This window comes from Delphinus delphis, chromosome 6, assembly GCF_949987515.2.
Source record: "Delphinus delphis chromosome 6, mDelDel1.2, whole genome shotgun sequence".
Taxonomy (NCBI): domain Eukaryota; kingdom Metazoa; phylum Chordata; class Mammalia; order Artiodactyla; family Delphinidae; genus Delphinus; species Delphinus delphis.
The window spans coordinates 103,615,059-103,631,076 of record NC_082688.1 but is presented as its reverse complement, the minus strand read 5'-3'; the positions used below and the strand labels follow the sequence as shown (position 1 = coordinate 103,631,076).

General features: G+C 40.1%; 1 pseudogene; it reads left to right on the top strand.

The window, feature by feature from the left end:
* Positions 1 to 12,029: 12,029 nt before the first annotated feature.
* LOC132427727 (protein ARK2N-like) lies at positions 12,030 to 14,007 on the top strand (annotated as a pseudogene).
* Positions 14,008 to 16,018: the final 2,011 nt, after the last annotated feature.

Genomic DNA, 16,018 nt, shown 5'->3' with positions numbered 1-16,018 from the left:
GTAAGGAAGGGCTGCCCTTCCTATCACAGGCCAGAGTGCAAGGGCCCGCGGAGCTGAACAATTTTGAAGGAGGGGGCTACGTTCCCTGGCCCTCAGGCTCTGCTCCTTAAATTCGGTGTGCCATGCTCCTTGGCAGCCTCGGCCGCAGCTCTGGTGCCAAAGAGCTGTAAGGAGAATACTTTCCTGAGCTCATACAGAGCCGGGAATCCTTCACATTCCCTTGAGATAGAGTGAACAGACCCCATTGAATTCACAGAGCATTTCAGAGAGACTCCAGGAGGGTCGCAGATCACATTGGGTTTTTATCTCCTCTTGTACATCTCAAACATGCACCTCAAACGTAACCTACTACGAAATCAAATGTTCAATTCCCTCTCCATCATCCTAAAATCCCGGTTTTTCTCAATCTCCCTCATCTCAGTGAATAAAAAGAAACAACCTCAACAAGAGGTTCAAGTCACCTGCGCAGTGTGGCAAAAAGAAAGAAAGAAAAAGTAAGAGATGAACCAAGTGTGGCAAAAATCTTAATAATTGTCAATCCAAGTAAAATTTATATGGAGGTTCTTTACATTGTTTTCTAAACTTCTAAGTATGTTTTAAAAATACATAATATAATTTTAAAACCCAAAGATTACTTTGGAAAATCAAATATGAAAACAACTTCTGGGGAAAGCATTGAAGAGACATTTGAAAACTATCTTGAGATATTGGTCTTAGGACAAAGGAAAAACATTGAAAATAGCCTCATTTATGTGCAGAGATTTTCTGAAACTTTGCTGATTACTCACTGAACGGTAAAGTTAGCATCATTGGTTGACCTTGGGGGCTCTCTAATTCACTCCACTCCCGGGAGGATTTGGTTGTAGCAGTCAGGAGTCTGGGGACACCATGCTCCTGGGTGGGTATTCCATGAGAGAAGCCAAGAGGTTAAATGTTCTTTCTTCCATATGACTTTTTTTCTTGGCTTTTAGAATTTCTTTGCCCATTTGGATTACTATTTCTTTTATTGAAATTTGTTTCATATGGTTAAGTAATAGGACAGTCTGGGACATTTTTCGTCATGGAGGAAGCATTTCACTTTCTCCATTTAAACCACTTGGGAACCAAGGTGGGACAAAAGTTAGGAGGGTCATTGGGAAGCCCTTAGATCTGCCTTTAAAATGTCAGTGGTTTTCAAAGTGGGGTCCACAGAACACCGGTCATCCCCAAACCATTTCAGGGGGTTCTGTCCGATCAAAACTATTTTCATTTTAATACCAAGATATTTTTTATCTTTTCCACTGTGTTGACATTTGCACAGATGTTACAAAAATAGTGGGGGGTAAAATTCTGGGGCTTTAACACAAATTGCAACAGTGGCACCAAACTGTACTCACAGATATGGATTCTCTACAACATATACTCTAGGAAAAAGAAAAGCCAGTTTTAATTAAGAATGTCTTTGATGAAGCAGCAAAAATTACGAATTTTATTAAAAATTGACTCGAATATACGACTTTTTAATATTCTGTGTGGTGAAATAGGAAATACATATAGAGCACTTCTGCTGAATACTGAAGTATGATGATTGTATTGAGGAAAGGCACTTGTGCAGATCTTTGCATAATGAACTGACTGCTTTATTTCATGGGACATCATTTATACTTGAAAGACTGACTGACAGACAAACTATGATTACCCAGATTTGGGTATTTACAGGCATTTTCTTGAAAATGAGTCATTCAGGTCACTTCAAGGAAAACGACTGAGTGGATTTTTGGCCTATGATTAAACTTCAAACCCTTAAAACATATTAGACATTAGGAAATTAGAATTTTGAAAAACTTGCATTCAACTTGTTAGCTGGACAGTCTTCAACCTTACAGGCATTTATAATGAGATAAGTGGTGATATTGATAAGTGTGAGTTTTTGGTACTGTAATATTGAAACATGTCAACATTTGGAAGATATGCAGACAATAGTGAACCAGTTTTTTCCAAATGACCATTTCATGATGTTACAAAATCATGCACGAGTAAAAGATCCATTGGCAATGTAAGAGAAATCCATGGGTTTTAAATCATGTCAATGAAGAAAATGTGTATTAACAAAATTTCAAGATCTTACTTTGCTTTAGGAAACTACCATTTGTTGAATTTTTGTGTAGTATTAAGGAGAATATCCACAATTATCTGAAAAGACCATTAAAATACTCCTTCCATTTCCAAGTAAACATCTGTTTGAGGTGAGAATGTTTTTCATACAGTTTAACTAAAATAACGTATTGCAACAGAAGTCGCAATTGGATGCAGAAGTAGATAATGAGAAGCCAGCTGTCTTCTTGACAGATATTAAAGAGATTTGCAAGAATGTAAAATAATGCCACTAGTTGTCTTTGTTTGAGAAACTATAGTCATATTTCCTAAAAATATGTTATATATGTTTATATGTGATAGGTTTATTGTTATTCTTTCGAAAATGAATTAATAAGTATTTTAGAATTTTCTCAGTCTCAGTTTCTAGTTTGGTAAATATCCTGGAAAGTAGCTCACATAAACAAAAGCTTTTTGGAGCCATGAGTCATTTTAAAAAAATATAAGGAAGTCTGGAGACCAAAACGTTAGAGAACCATTGGTCTAGGCTACATAAATTGTGTGGGTCCAGTTTGGGTCCAAAGCTCTAACTAGTAATAAAATATTTCTTCATTTATAATGTCTCCTCTGTGTGGAAGAAGTGTCAATAAATGCCAATTTGGAGGCACCAAAATATTTCATGACCTTTCAAGCCTCTATTTAAGAGATATGGGTCTTAAATTCAGAAGCATCTGTTGGTCACCAGATGAATCACAGTGTGCCACAGCTGTGTGGGAATTTAGCTGGTGCGCGATCACTTGCTCTTTTTATAATCAGGGTTACTGTCAATACCCTCGTGGGTGCCTGAACCAAAGGACCTGAAATAAAATGTATTTTCAGGCTGAAGATGGTTCCTTCTGATGAAGAGCTGGAATTAGGGCTAAATTTCATATGTGAATTGGATTGAAACATTTAATTCCTGTATCTAATTGTTTTAGCAAAAGGAAAACTTTTGTTGCTGTGAAAATGCCTTTAAAAAATCAGATGGCAAGCTCCGAATTTAAACTTGACCCTCCATCTTGGCTTGACGATCTGTCTGTCAAATGTTCGTGAAATCCACTCGCTCTAAGTCCAGAGGGCACCTAAAACACTTCCAAAGTACAATATCCCCAGGCACTTACTGACATGCCTTTCTGTAGACTCTCACTTGTGAAGTTTGCAGAGAAGTATTTTCAGATTGTCCTGTCACTTGAGAGTCCCCAAAGAGAAGTGTAATGTAGCTCCTGAGGGCTGGAAAAAAAAAAGCAGTCCTGCTTGCCCTGCTATGCAGTGGTAGCCAAGGTGACAATGGAACTATGAGGGTGGAATCCTTTCTGGGAAATACCAAAGAGAGGGGGACTTGACCATGAAGCTCTCGGAGGCTCACTGCAGGCAGTGCTGCTCTGAGTGTGCACCTCTTTGTTGCTAGATAGTCTCCCTTTCTTACAAGCATTAGTGCTATTCTTGGTGAAAACATGGGTGATGGGGTTCATTGGGCTTACCCTGAACCCAGAGATGGACGTGTGTCCCCAGACTCACATCTTGGGCAGAAGCAGGCTATAGAGTCTTCTTGAGTCGTTCAGGTACCCAGTGATTGATGGGCCATTCCTGGAGATCTCGAGCTGATGAATGGACATATAGGGGGCAAATTGACCAGGCTGTAGAATAATCCTGTACTCCCTCAGACTGCACATCCTGCCCTCCAGGTTTATGCCACAAGGCCTCTGTGTCGAAGGTCGAATCATCCAGATCTAGCCCTAGATCATGATGATAGAGTATTAAAGTAGTAGCTAGGTTCTTCCCCCATTTCTGCCCTAATAGCTGTGTGATTTGGGCCAACTCATTGAACCTCTCTGAGTACATTGTCCTCATCTGCAAATGAGTGACTTGGACTCAGATCACTAACATCCCTCCTGGCTTAGGCATTCATGAGACTGTCTCCCAGCTACAGCCAGGAATGGTCCTCAAGAGAACAAAGAAGCACAAGCAATCACTTTCATGCCTTCCTCAACAACCCTCCTCCTGGTGTATTTTCCTTCAAAGAAGGAAAAGAGAGATTGTTTTCAATGGCACAGTGCCAATGCATTTTGAAAGGAACATCGTAAAAGAAAGTCGCTCTTATTTTTCCTGTTTTTTGAATCTGATGTAGGTTAGCAAAAAGACAGAGAACACTTGGGTTGTTTGAGAAGATTTAGATTGCATGAGTGTTGTCAAGAGCGTTGGAAATCTCCAGAGTGAATGCTCAATTGCGTCCTCCAGCATTATTCTTTTCCAGTGGTTCTCAATAGGTTGGGACGTTACGTTTCCCCCGTCAGGGGAAATTTAGACATTTCTGTGGGGATTTTGTGGTTTGTCACAATGACAGAAGATGTACGAGCAGCGTTTAGAGCTGGGGGGGGGGTGGTTGGCTGTGGAGCCAGTTCTGTAATGCCCAGGAAGCCTTTTATGTTTTTTTAAACTTTATTGAGACATAATCCACATACTTTACATCACCTATTTAAAGTATACAAATTCACAGAGTTGTGAGACCACCACCACAATCAATTTTAGAACATTTTTATTACGAAGAAAAGATTCCCTGTACTCATTATCAGTCACTTCCCAACCACCCCCATGCCCCAGCTCTAGGCCACCACAAATCTACTTTCTGTGTCTATAAATTTGCCTTATGTGTACACTTCATGTAAATGGAGTCGTACACTATGTGGTCCTTTGTGACTGGCTTGTTTCCCTTAGCATAATGTTTTCAAAGTTCTTCCATGTTGCAGCATGTTCATTTCTTTTTATTGCAGAATAATATTTTATCGTATGTATATACCACATTTTTAAATCCATCCTTTGGGTAATGAACTTTTGGGTACTTTCTACTTTTTAGCTATCATAAAGATTATGTCTGCTACGAACATTTGTGTACAAGTTTTTGTGTGGACGCATGGTTTTACTTCTCTTGGGCATATACTTAGGAGTACAATTGCTGGGTCATTTTGTAATTTTATGTTTGATATTTTGAGGAACTACTAGATTGTTTTCTCAAGTGGGTCCACCACTTCACATGCCCTCCAGCAGTGCATGAGGGTTCCAGTTTCTCCACCTTCTAGCCAACACTTGTCATTATCTGCCTATTTGACTATTGCTATACTAGTGTGTGTAAAGTAATATCTCATTGTGGGGTTTGATTTGCATTTCCCTGATGGCTAGTGATGTTAAACATCTTTTCATGTGCGTATTGGCCATTTGTATGTATTCTTTGGAGAAATGTCTGTTAAGGTCCTTTGCTCATTTTTAAAATTGGCTTCTTTGTCTTTTTATTGTTGAATTGTATACATTTTACACACAACTTTATATATTCTAGGTACAAGTCCCTTATTAATTATATGGCTTACCATATATGGCTTATCATATGGCTTACCAAGTTGTTTCTCCCATTCTGTGGGTTGTTTGGTCACTTTCCAGATGACGTCCTTTAAAGCACAAATGTGTTTAATTTTGATGATGTGAAAGCCGTCTTTGCACGATAAATTATTCCACCAGCATGCCAATAACATGAGCACTGCCAAAGGTCAGGCTAAAAGGCAGTTGGTTTATATTGGTCTCAAACCAAGAGTCTTGATGCTTACTAAAACTCTTTAAATCCACAAAAGCCTGTTTTGTCCTTTCCTCTCCCCAAATCTCACTAATGTCCTATATAAGACTTTGCTTATATTCCTCAGTGGTGAATAGTTCAGATTTAAGTGAACTTCTTTTCCCTTCCTCATATTTCATTTCTTACTAAACCTCAGACTGGGGATTGATTGGATTGATGTTTAGTTGGTGAGCATCCCAGTGTGATCACATTTTAGCATTTTCAGAACATGTGGTGTGCTTGGCGACATCTGTGCAGGAGCCCATAGACATGACAAGGCATGGTATTTTGTAGGAATAACCAGAAATGCAACCTTGTTCAGCATTGTCTATTTGAGTAGTGGGGGCAGGTAGTAAAACCAAGGTCTAAGCAGGGGAGGAAAGGAAAGATGATAAGAAGAGACCAAAGAAAGTAAAAGAAGAGGTGGATGAAAATGGAGAAGAAAGGAAAAAAGAAAGTGAGAGAAAGAAGGATTGGTTGACTTGGGAGAAACAGAGAAAGAAAAAAGAGAGAAAATGCTCTCAGGCAAGGTTGGCTCTCCTTCAGTCTCTGCTCACCCCCTCCCTTCCCACCGCTGGGGAAGGATCCACAGCACACTGTGTGCCTCTGTCTCTGCACTTACCTCCAGCACAGCACAAAGAGGGGACCTTTGTCTTTTCCCTTCAAGGGGTATCAGAAGGCACATTGTGTGGCTTTTATTTTTGTCTTCAATCCTAATCCAGCACACAGGGACAGTAGATCTGAGACATTCTATGTATAACAGTTACTGCAGTGCGTGGTACGTAGCATGACTTGTCATCATGCAGAGGTGGGGATCTAAATCTTGAGTGAGGTGAAGCTGGCCTGTGAGTGAGCCAAACTGACCACATCCTAGTGTGAATTTTTCTTCCCCAGTTATGTCTGCACTTCAAGTGGGACGTGTTAGAGCAAACTTTTATAAATTGGAATTTAATTGAAGTAAAAAGTTTAGAGGGAAGGTAGGAGCCCAAAAGATGGGTGTGGTAGAGTATCGTTCACATTTTGTGTGTGTGTAATGCAATCATGGTATGATTGAGTGTAACCATGCCAACCTTTGGTCAACAGAATGAGTAAATGAAAAATTAAAGAGGAAGTAATGAGAGGAGTGTGTTTCTCCTTAACACCTTTACCTCTGTCATGTGCTTTAAGTTCATTACTTTAATGATCATTCGACCATATTAAGTGCTACGAATACAGGCCACCTGACGCTCCTGGTGGGTTTGTAGTGATCCTTCAAAGTCTTTCTTTAGACCTTTCTTATTGCGAAATGATGATATGGAAATAGATTCAGCAACCATAATCCCCCAGGAAAAGATTCCTGGGAAAGATGCTGAAGTCTCTGTTTAAAAGAAAGAATGTGGGAAGTTTATCCATGGAAATGTTCCTACAAGAGATAGTCACTGGATATACATTTTTATATTTTATTTGTGCTAATATTTCCCGTCAATAACAAAATGTAGCTGCTTCTGTTTCTTGTTGCTGCTTTCAAATCTTGTTTCCTACAATGGAGTCTAATTTAGATGAAGCTAAGCAAGGCGTAAACACATCTGTCCAGGTGGGCCAGGGCGAAGGCTAGTGAAGTGACAGTCGATGCCTTCCAATGAAGTGTAATTACTTCCATTTAAGCATTCACTGTGTAAACAGCACAGTCACCTTCAGATACGATCTTGTTAATAATTATGTGTCTGAATTCCCCTCCACTGATTCAGTGAGAAGCGGTTATCATCCCTTGCAGGATGGTCTCTTCCTGGTGGCTCATGTCCCTGCTTCATTGCTCTACTGATTGTATGACTGTTGATCAGTGTTCAGAATCACAGCTCCCTTTGACAGAGCTGCTTAGAAATCAATCAAGAGCATATTTCCAATTTAATTACACCTGCCCTTGCCTGAAGTGTAATAAAGGTGATGGGTTACTCTCTCATTTCCTTAAGTAAAGAACTTTTCACAAAAATGATGTCTGGATCATGGTTTTATGTATACATAAATCTTCACAGCCAGCAAGTAATGCTTCCATTATTATTGCATATTTCATTAATTAATGTGTTCCTTTAAGCCCAAGTGGAGGGCAAAGCTCCATGGAGAGCTCATAATAATCGGGATCCCTAAATTTAAGACATTTAACAGCTTTTCAGCATATGGGAGATGTGTGCTTTGTAGCTGGGTCGTCTTAGGCTAAGAGAATAGGTCCACATAGATGAGCGGGGTTCCCTCGTAGATCCTCGATGTCCTTGTTAGTAAAAACCTTTTCATTGTTAAAGGAATGTAAGTGTGATTGCATATTTAAGATATGTCATACTAACAGGTGCACAAAATATGTTACCTCTTTTTCAACTCTTCATAGCCTTGTTATGTGACTCTAAGGTTTCCCCCCATCTCTTGAGCAAATAGTGGCATAGCTAGTAACCTCTGTGCCCTGGCTAATTTAATTTGTGGACCCTTATTTGTCCCTTAACTTAACCTCAAATATTTTCCTAACTGCTCCCATAATCTGTTATAATAAAATCACATACCATGAATGTTTAACTCATGGGAACGTAATGGTACACAGGTGGGGTGGGAGGGAGTGCTGTTGGTAATTGTCACAGTCATGCCTCCTTTATGACCTGATGCCCACTCGCCCCAAAAATATGCACTGGAAGATGTGATCTACTCTTTCCTAGCAGATCTCAGTTCCCATTTGCTTCTTGCAGCACCAATGTGATTTTAGTGTTTAAATAAACATTAAAGAATATGGTATGATCTCTAAATAGAAACCAAATACTTTGTCAACTGAAGAAATACTTTCAGTGTTGAAGGGAAAACTGACTTTTTTTGGACGTATGGAGAGTTGGAATGTCAGTCCTCTGTGTGGCTTGAGATATGAATATGTTTATTCTACTTTGTGGGCTACTTAAGAGTTTTTCAAGGATTTTTTTTCTTTTCTTTTTTTTTTTTTTACAACTTACCAACCTACAAGTCATTTTTTGCCTTAGACTTCAGAACCTAATCCTCTATAGCAGGTATGATTGGGTCAAGCTCCTCTCACTCTCTACTTTCAGTTGTGCTCATAACTATCAGATGATAAACATTTATAGAATTTTTAAAAATCCTTTGAAAAAATATGAATCTGTTTGCTGATGCTAACCCTTTTATGCTCTGTCCAATCTTAGTTATCACAACAAAACTGTCCTTTGGTGTGTACCATTAGGGTCAGGGAGCTATAAAATGCCTGAGCTAGAGAAAACCTAGCCCTTTTTTCAATCCCATAGTACAGTGATTTGCCCAGCATCCCACAGCAAAGGAGAGGCAGAAGATAGGTCTTTTTTGGTTAGAAGTTCAAATATCTCTAGTAAAATGTAGATATTTAAAAAATAAACTACATTCAGCCACTGAAATATTAGTTTTTCAAAGTAAACTAACTTAACTACCCAAGAGAGAGCTTCTCATGAAGGATAGGCTGAAACAAATAGTTCTGACAAGGGCATTGAAGTCCAGAAAACAAAATGGTCAGAGAGGACAGGCCCAGGTGAAGGGCCACACCCTGAAGGGTCTGGGCATCTGTGGGAGTGGCATGGAGCCAGGGGTCTCCTCCAAAAGACAAGGACACTGAACATTCAGGACATGCCTAGGATGGGTTATGCCCCGGATGTAGGGGCAAAGTGGAAACAGATCAGCCCTCACCAAAACTGAAAACAGTCTTGAATCCTCTCAGTCCCTGATTGGATTAAGGTGACACCTCCACCCCCTTACCCTACCTGCCCGCCAGAAGAAAAGTAAATCTTCACTGAAGTAAGATAATATCATTCACAGTCTCTACGGTTTTTCACACACAATGCCCAGCATGCAATAAAAAAATTACTAGGCAGGCAAAGACACAGGACACAGGACAATGTATTTGAAAACTAGGAGAACAAAGACAATAGATGCAAGCCCACCGATAACCCAAATATTGGAAAGATCATATATTGATCATTATAATGATCATGATTAATATATTCCAAAAAAATAACAAGATCAAAACTTTCACCAGAGAACTGGAACTTATAAAAGAACCTAGAATTTAAAAATACTATAACCAGTAGAAAGTCATCAGTGAGTTTAAAAGCAGATTAGATATATCTAAAAAGAGATCTACAGAAATGGAAGGTAAATCAATAGAAAATATACAGACCAAAACCTTGACAGAAGCAAAAGGATAGAAAATAGGGAAAAAAGGTGTAAGAAACATATGGGACATGGAGAAGAGGTTAACATGTCATTTGATAAGCAGATGGAGAGGAGAGAGAGAATATGGCAGAAGCAGTATTTGAAGATATATTAGCAGAGATGTTCCCAAAATTGATTAAAGACTCAAATCACAGATTTGATGAGGGCAACAAATCCAAGGAGTTGTGAATAAAAGAAATCCCCACCTGGGTCTCAAACAGTGAAACTGTTGAGGTCCAAAGATAGATGAAATCTTAAAAGAGACAGAGAAAAATGATACGTATACTTCAAAGGAGCAGGTGATTTTTCAATACAATTCAAGTCAAAAGACAATGAAATAACATGTTAAAGTGCTGAAAGAAATCAGTGACCTGCGTGGAATTACGTATGCAGGAAAAATACCCTTCAAAAATGAAGGAAAAATAGACATTTCAAATGAGCAAAGACTAGAAGAATTTGTCACTAGCAGGATTGCATTGAAAGAAAAGCTAAAAGTTGTCTTAATGCTTTCGAGGAAGTATGGAAATTAAGGAAGAAATAAATAGCAATAAAATATGTGAGTATACATGTAAGTATATATAAATGAATATTTGCTTATAAGACAATGAAAATAATTCCTTGTGAGACTGAAATATATGTAAGATAAAAACATGACATCGAGAGCACAAAAAGTTGAGATGGTAGTAAATTGAGTATATTAGCCAGACTTATCCAGAGAAGCAGAACCAATACCAATAAGATGTGTGTCTGTGTGTGTGTGTGTGTGTGTGTGTGTGTGTGTATATATATATATATATATATATGACATTATATATGTGTATGTATATACACACATTATAAGACATCTATTTTAAGGAATTGGCTTATGTGATTATGGAGGCTGAGAAGTCCCACGATCTGCCATCTGCAAGCTGAAGACCCAGGAAAGTTGTTTGCAAACTTGGCTACATGTTAAAATCACCTGGGGGAGGTTTTTGTAAATTAAACATTGTATTTTGAGATAATTGTAGATTCACATACAATTGTTTGGAATAATACAGACAGATCCTGTGTACCCTTCACCCAGTTCCCCCCAGTGGTAACATCTTGCAAAACTGTAGTACAATATCACAACTAGGTTATCACCACTGATGCAGTTAAGATACAGGGCATTTTTATCACCTCAGAAACCCCTCAAGTTGCCCTTTTATAGTCACATTCATTTCCTTGCTGCCTCCACCCCCTCCTTAACCCCTGGAAATCATTAATTTCCATTTCTATAATTCTGTCATTTCAATAATGCTCTATAAATATTACAGTTTTGTGATTGGCTTTTTCACTCAGCATAATTCCCTGGAGAATCATCTTGATTTGTCGCATATATCAATAGTTTGTCCCCTTTTATCGCTAAGTAGTAGTCGTTATGGAGGTACCACAGTTTATCGACTCACTGAAGAACTTATGGGTTTCCAGTTTGGGACTATTTACAAATAAAACTGCTATAAACATTCATGTACAGGTTTTTATGTGAACATAAGTTTTCATTTCTCTGAGAAAATGTCCAAGAGTGCAATTTCTGAGTCTATGGTCATGGCATGTTCAGTGTTTAAAGAAACTGTCAAAACTGTACAGAGTTGCTGCACAATTTTATGTTCCCATGAGTAATATTTCTTAAGAGGCGCTCCACATTCTAGGAAGTAATTATTATGCTCAAGTGGGTGGTGCTTCAATTGGTCAGTCCTGGGTTATTTATGTGCTGCTGGAAGAGGCAAGTTCAGCTCCATCCCAGACACAGAGCCTAAGAGTAGCTCCCTAAAGAGTATCAGGAAGCCATTAGAAAAAGCCAATATTTGGAGGTGGCAATCTGTCTGCTAGGTGTGCAAGGTTCATCCAGAAACTTGAATGGGATGTTGATACCACTGCATGAGAGGAGCACAGCCAAATCTCCCTGAGCCGAGCTGTTGGCATCTGCAAAAAGGTGGGGAGAGAAGGGAGCGGACTCCCTCCTGGAGTGACTCAAGGATTCAAACACCACGAGCTTCATTCGCGAAGGCTTCAGGAGGGGTTGCTTTCCCGTTGCATCTTTGACGTAGTTTCCTAGACTGTGCTCCATGATTTAACTTGCAAGTCTGAAATGAAGATGGAGGAAGCAGTGGGAAAAGTTGAAGAACTCATTGAGTCTGAAGTCCCACCAAAAACATCTGAACAAGAGTCAGCTAAGGAGGAAGAGGGATCTGTGGAACTGGAATCTCAATTTCTGAAAGATGGTGTGGTGGATTCTACAGTTCTTTCTTCAATGCCCTGCGTGTTGATGGAACTGAGAAGGGACTCTTTGGAGTCTCAATTAGCATCCACGGAGGGTGACAAACCGACAACTGGCCGAGTTTATGAGGGAGACTCCTCTAACCACTGCATGCTTTCCACTTCCTCTACTGGTCACCTGGCCGATTCAGATACACTGTCTTCTGCAGAGGAGAATGAACCCTCCCAGGCAGAAACAGCGGCAGAAGGAGATCCTTCCGGAGTGTCTGGTGCCACAGTTGGGCGCAAGTCTCACCGGTCCTGATCTGAAAGTGAAACATCCACCACGGCTGCCAAGAAAACCCGGCAATACAGTGATAAACAGAATGGCCCAGTTGCCAAGGTTAAAGGTCATCGGACCCAAAAGCACAAGGAGAGAATCAGGCTACTGAGGCAGAAATGGGAGGCTGCTGCACGAAAGAAATATAACCTGTTGCAGGACAGTAGTACCAGTGATAGTGACCCGACTTGAGACTCAAGCACGAGCTCATCAGACGATGCTGCAGAGGTTTCAGGGATCACTGCAGAGATACCAGGTCATTTGGATCCAAGATTCCTAGCAAGTGACAGAACATCTGCTGGCAATGCACCACTCAATGAAGAAATTAATATTGCCTCTTCACATAGTGAAGTGGAGATGGTGGGAGTTCAGCGACATGCAAGGTGGGTTCATCCTCAAGGAGGTGTGCCTCAAAGTGTCTCTTCATGGAAGCACGGCTCTGGCATGCAGTATGTTAGCACCCGGCAAACACAGTCATGGACTGCTGTGACTCCCCAGCAGACGTGGGCGTCACCTGCAGAAGTTGTTGACCTTACATTGGATGAGGATAGCAGACGTAAATACCTACTGTCATGCAGTGTCACTGTGTTTCCTCTGCACTGTTCTCTTCCACTTACTCCTCCTCCTCTTTGTGGCTTGGAAGCTCATTGTCATAGCTTCAGCCTCAGAAGCTGTTTGTGGCATTTGTATAATCAAAACTCATGGAAAATTGCTCCCTTCCCCCCCCCTTTTTTTTAAATTAAAAGAAGTCACTTAGGAGAGTAACATCACAGAGAAAAGAATTTCTTCTTTCCCTCAGTAGGAATCTGAGAATGATGAATTTTATTAGACGACTTCATTTTACTTGGTGACTTTCAATCTTAGGAAACTGCCTTCCTTTTAGAATGATATTTTAATTACCAGGTGAAATGGATTTCAGTTTTTGAATCTTGTATTTATTTTTCTGTGTAATAAAATTAATACGTAGACTTGAAAAAAAAAGCCAATATTTGATTACCTACTATTACACTGCCAGGCAGCGTTCTAAGCATTTACAGGTATTAGCTCATTAAATCCTTTCAACCACACAGGTACTATTACTCCATTTTACAGATGAAGCACCTGAGGCCCCAAGATTTAATAACTTGCCTAAAGTCACACAGCTAGTAATTAGGGAGCCCAAAACCCACCTCAGCCTGCCTGGCTCCAGAGCCTGTGCTCTTCTCCATTCTGCCATGCTTCCCCCAAAGGAGGGGAGAGGTGTCCGGGCAGGCAAATTGAATAGATCCTATAGGAAGGCTCTTCCCTGTCTGGGACTTGTCCTCTTCCCTCAGGGTCAGCTATTTCCACTCTTCCTTCCAATCATTTCTCCTACCCCCGCCCCCCAAGATTTCACAGAATCTCCCTCTGTGATTCTAGGAACACTGGTGTCCTCACACTCCTCTTACTAACTCACTGTTATAGATTAAAAGAAGAAAATCAGCAACAACAATGCCAACAGAAACACAAACAACCCAAGCAGAAGGCCAGCTCTCCAGTGTCTCTGGATTAACGCAGCTCCTCAGGTTTCAGCGGGGACAAATATCTGATGGGCAAGCACCTGTCTGGCAGGTGATGGCATCTCTCTCCCAGGGTGTGCTGGCTCAGGCTGGGATGGAATGCTGCTATTTTCTTCTTGACCTTGAGGTAACCCATGCAAAGCACAGTCAGCACCTCATGAAAGGCTGGTGAAATCTCTCTGTCTCTCCCCACTGACTTTGCTTAGCTTGGGTGCCAGCACAGTGCAGTTTCAAAATCAGCATCGAGCATTTGCCAAGCATTGCCTGGGGTCAACTGTTTGTTGAAAGCAATGAGGGTATTCACCTTCACGTAAGAGTCACAAAATTTTCTTCCAGGAGCTCTATAGGTAGAGGAAGGAGGGAGAAGGAAGGAGTCCAGAATGACCTTTAGCCTTCTCAGAGCTCCCTTGCCGGAGGATTGGAGCTGGGAGGAGGCTGTAAGAGGGGGAAGAGGATGGACAGCCAAGGAGGAAGGAAAGAACGGTATAGGGGAGCATTCAGTCAGGGCAGGACTGGCTGAAGATACCATCAAAGCCCTACTAATTCTGATTTTTCTATTCTCCCCTTTCTCTGCCATAGGCTCTTCATTGCCATGTTTTCTCAGCTGACAATTTGGCCACAAAGTCAAATCCATAGTCTGACAGTGGAAGAGAATACTTTTGTTTGGGCATCTTTTGGAAATAGGGGGTATATTCTTGCCATGCTTCTGACTCTCCTGTTCATGCTTCCTCTACTCTCTTCACACGCGGGATGAGGTGTGTGTAGATTATTTATGGTTTTCACTATAGATGTGGATTTGGCATCAGCTAAAATGTGCCCACTGAAGAGGTCATTATAGAAAGAGGTTTTTCACACCTCAAAATATAGGCTGAAATAAGCATCACATTGTTGCATCACAGACCCATCTAGTTGCTCTATATTATAACTGAAGCATTATTTCCCTGACGAGAATGCATGCTGTTAGATTCTAAATCCCATCTTAAATGATTTTAGCCAACATTTAGCCAATAATCCCTTTTTATTATATTGGCAGTATTTTCTTTTTAAGGAAAGAATGAAAAGTCCTCAAGAATCATTTGACTATGCGAAAGGCAATGTGAGGGCACATTGATTTTTATTCCCTGCCATCAAGGTAAATTTATCTCTGTCCTGATTATAAGCCATTTAAAAAGTGTGGTACAGCCAGGCTGAAGGTTAGAAATGCCTGATGTAAGCAGATTTTTTAAATATATATATATTCATGTTTATCAAAGTGATATATGTACATACTTTCAGTCAAATGTGGTATAATATTTATAATGACAAATAGCTACCCTTTTCCATCCCAGATTTTTACTTCCTAGAGGTAACCACTGTACATTCTTTTCTCTTGCTATTTACTTTGATTATTCTACATAGATACTTAAATGACTGTTTCTTGACTTTTTGGTTTTGTGTCTTATCAGTATTACCTGGTGGCTTCTCACTATGGAAGCCAAGAATTTAGCATTCTTACTTTGTTTCACATATGTATCATCACAGAGTTCTCTTTTCTTGGTTATATTCCTACCAAGTGTGTGCAGTATTGGCTGTATGCAAATAAATATTGTTCCCTGATGAGCCAAGTAGTTTATTATGTTTGCATTTCTGTGTCAACCTCTAATTTCCCAAAGTACATTTCCTCAGATGTTACTTTTCTGGGGCTTCCTTAGAATTTCTTGTTGTTTGCACATCAAAATACCCACCAATCAATTTTCCACATAATCAAACTAATCCCCCACCATCCCTCCTGGATCCCTCTGTGCGTGTTTCTAATCTCGACCAGGCTTGCACTCTCAGCCACTGCCCAGCTGTAATTCTGGGAACACTCTTTGCAGTTCCGCTGGACATTCCCATTGCTCCATCCCCTGCATTGGATCCCTTACTGTCTCTGTTCCTTGTTTTATCATTTAAGATGATGCTTGCTGCTATAACAAACATACCTCAAAAGTTGTTGGCTTAAAGTAATAGAAGTTTATTTTGAGG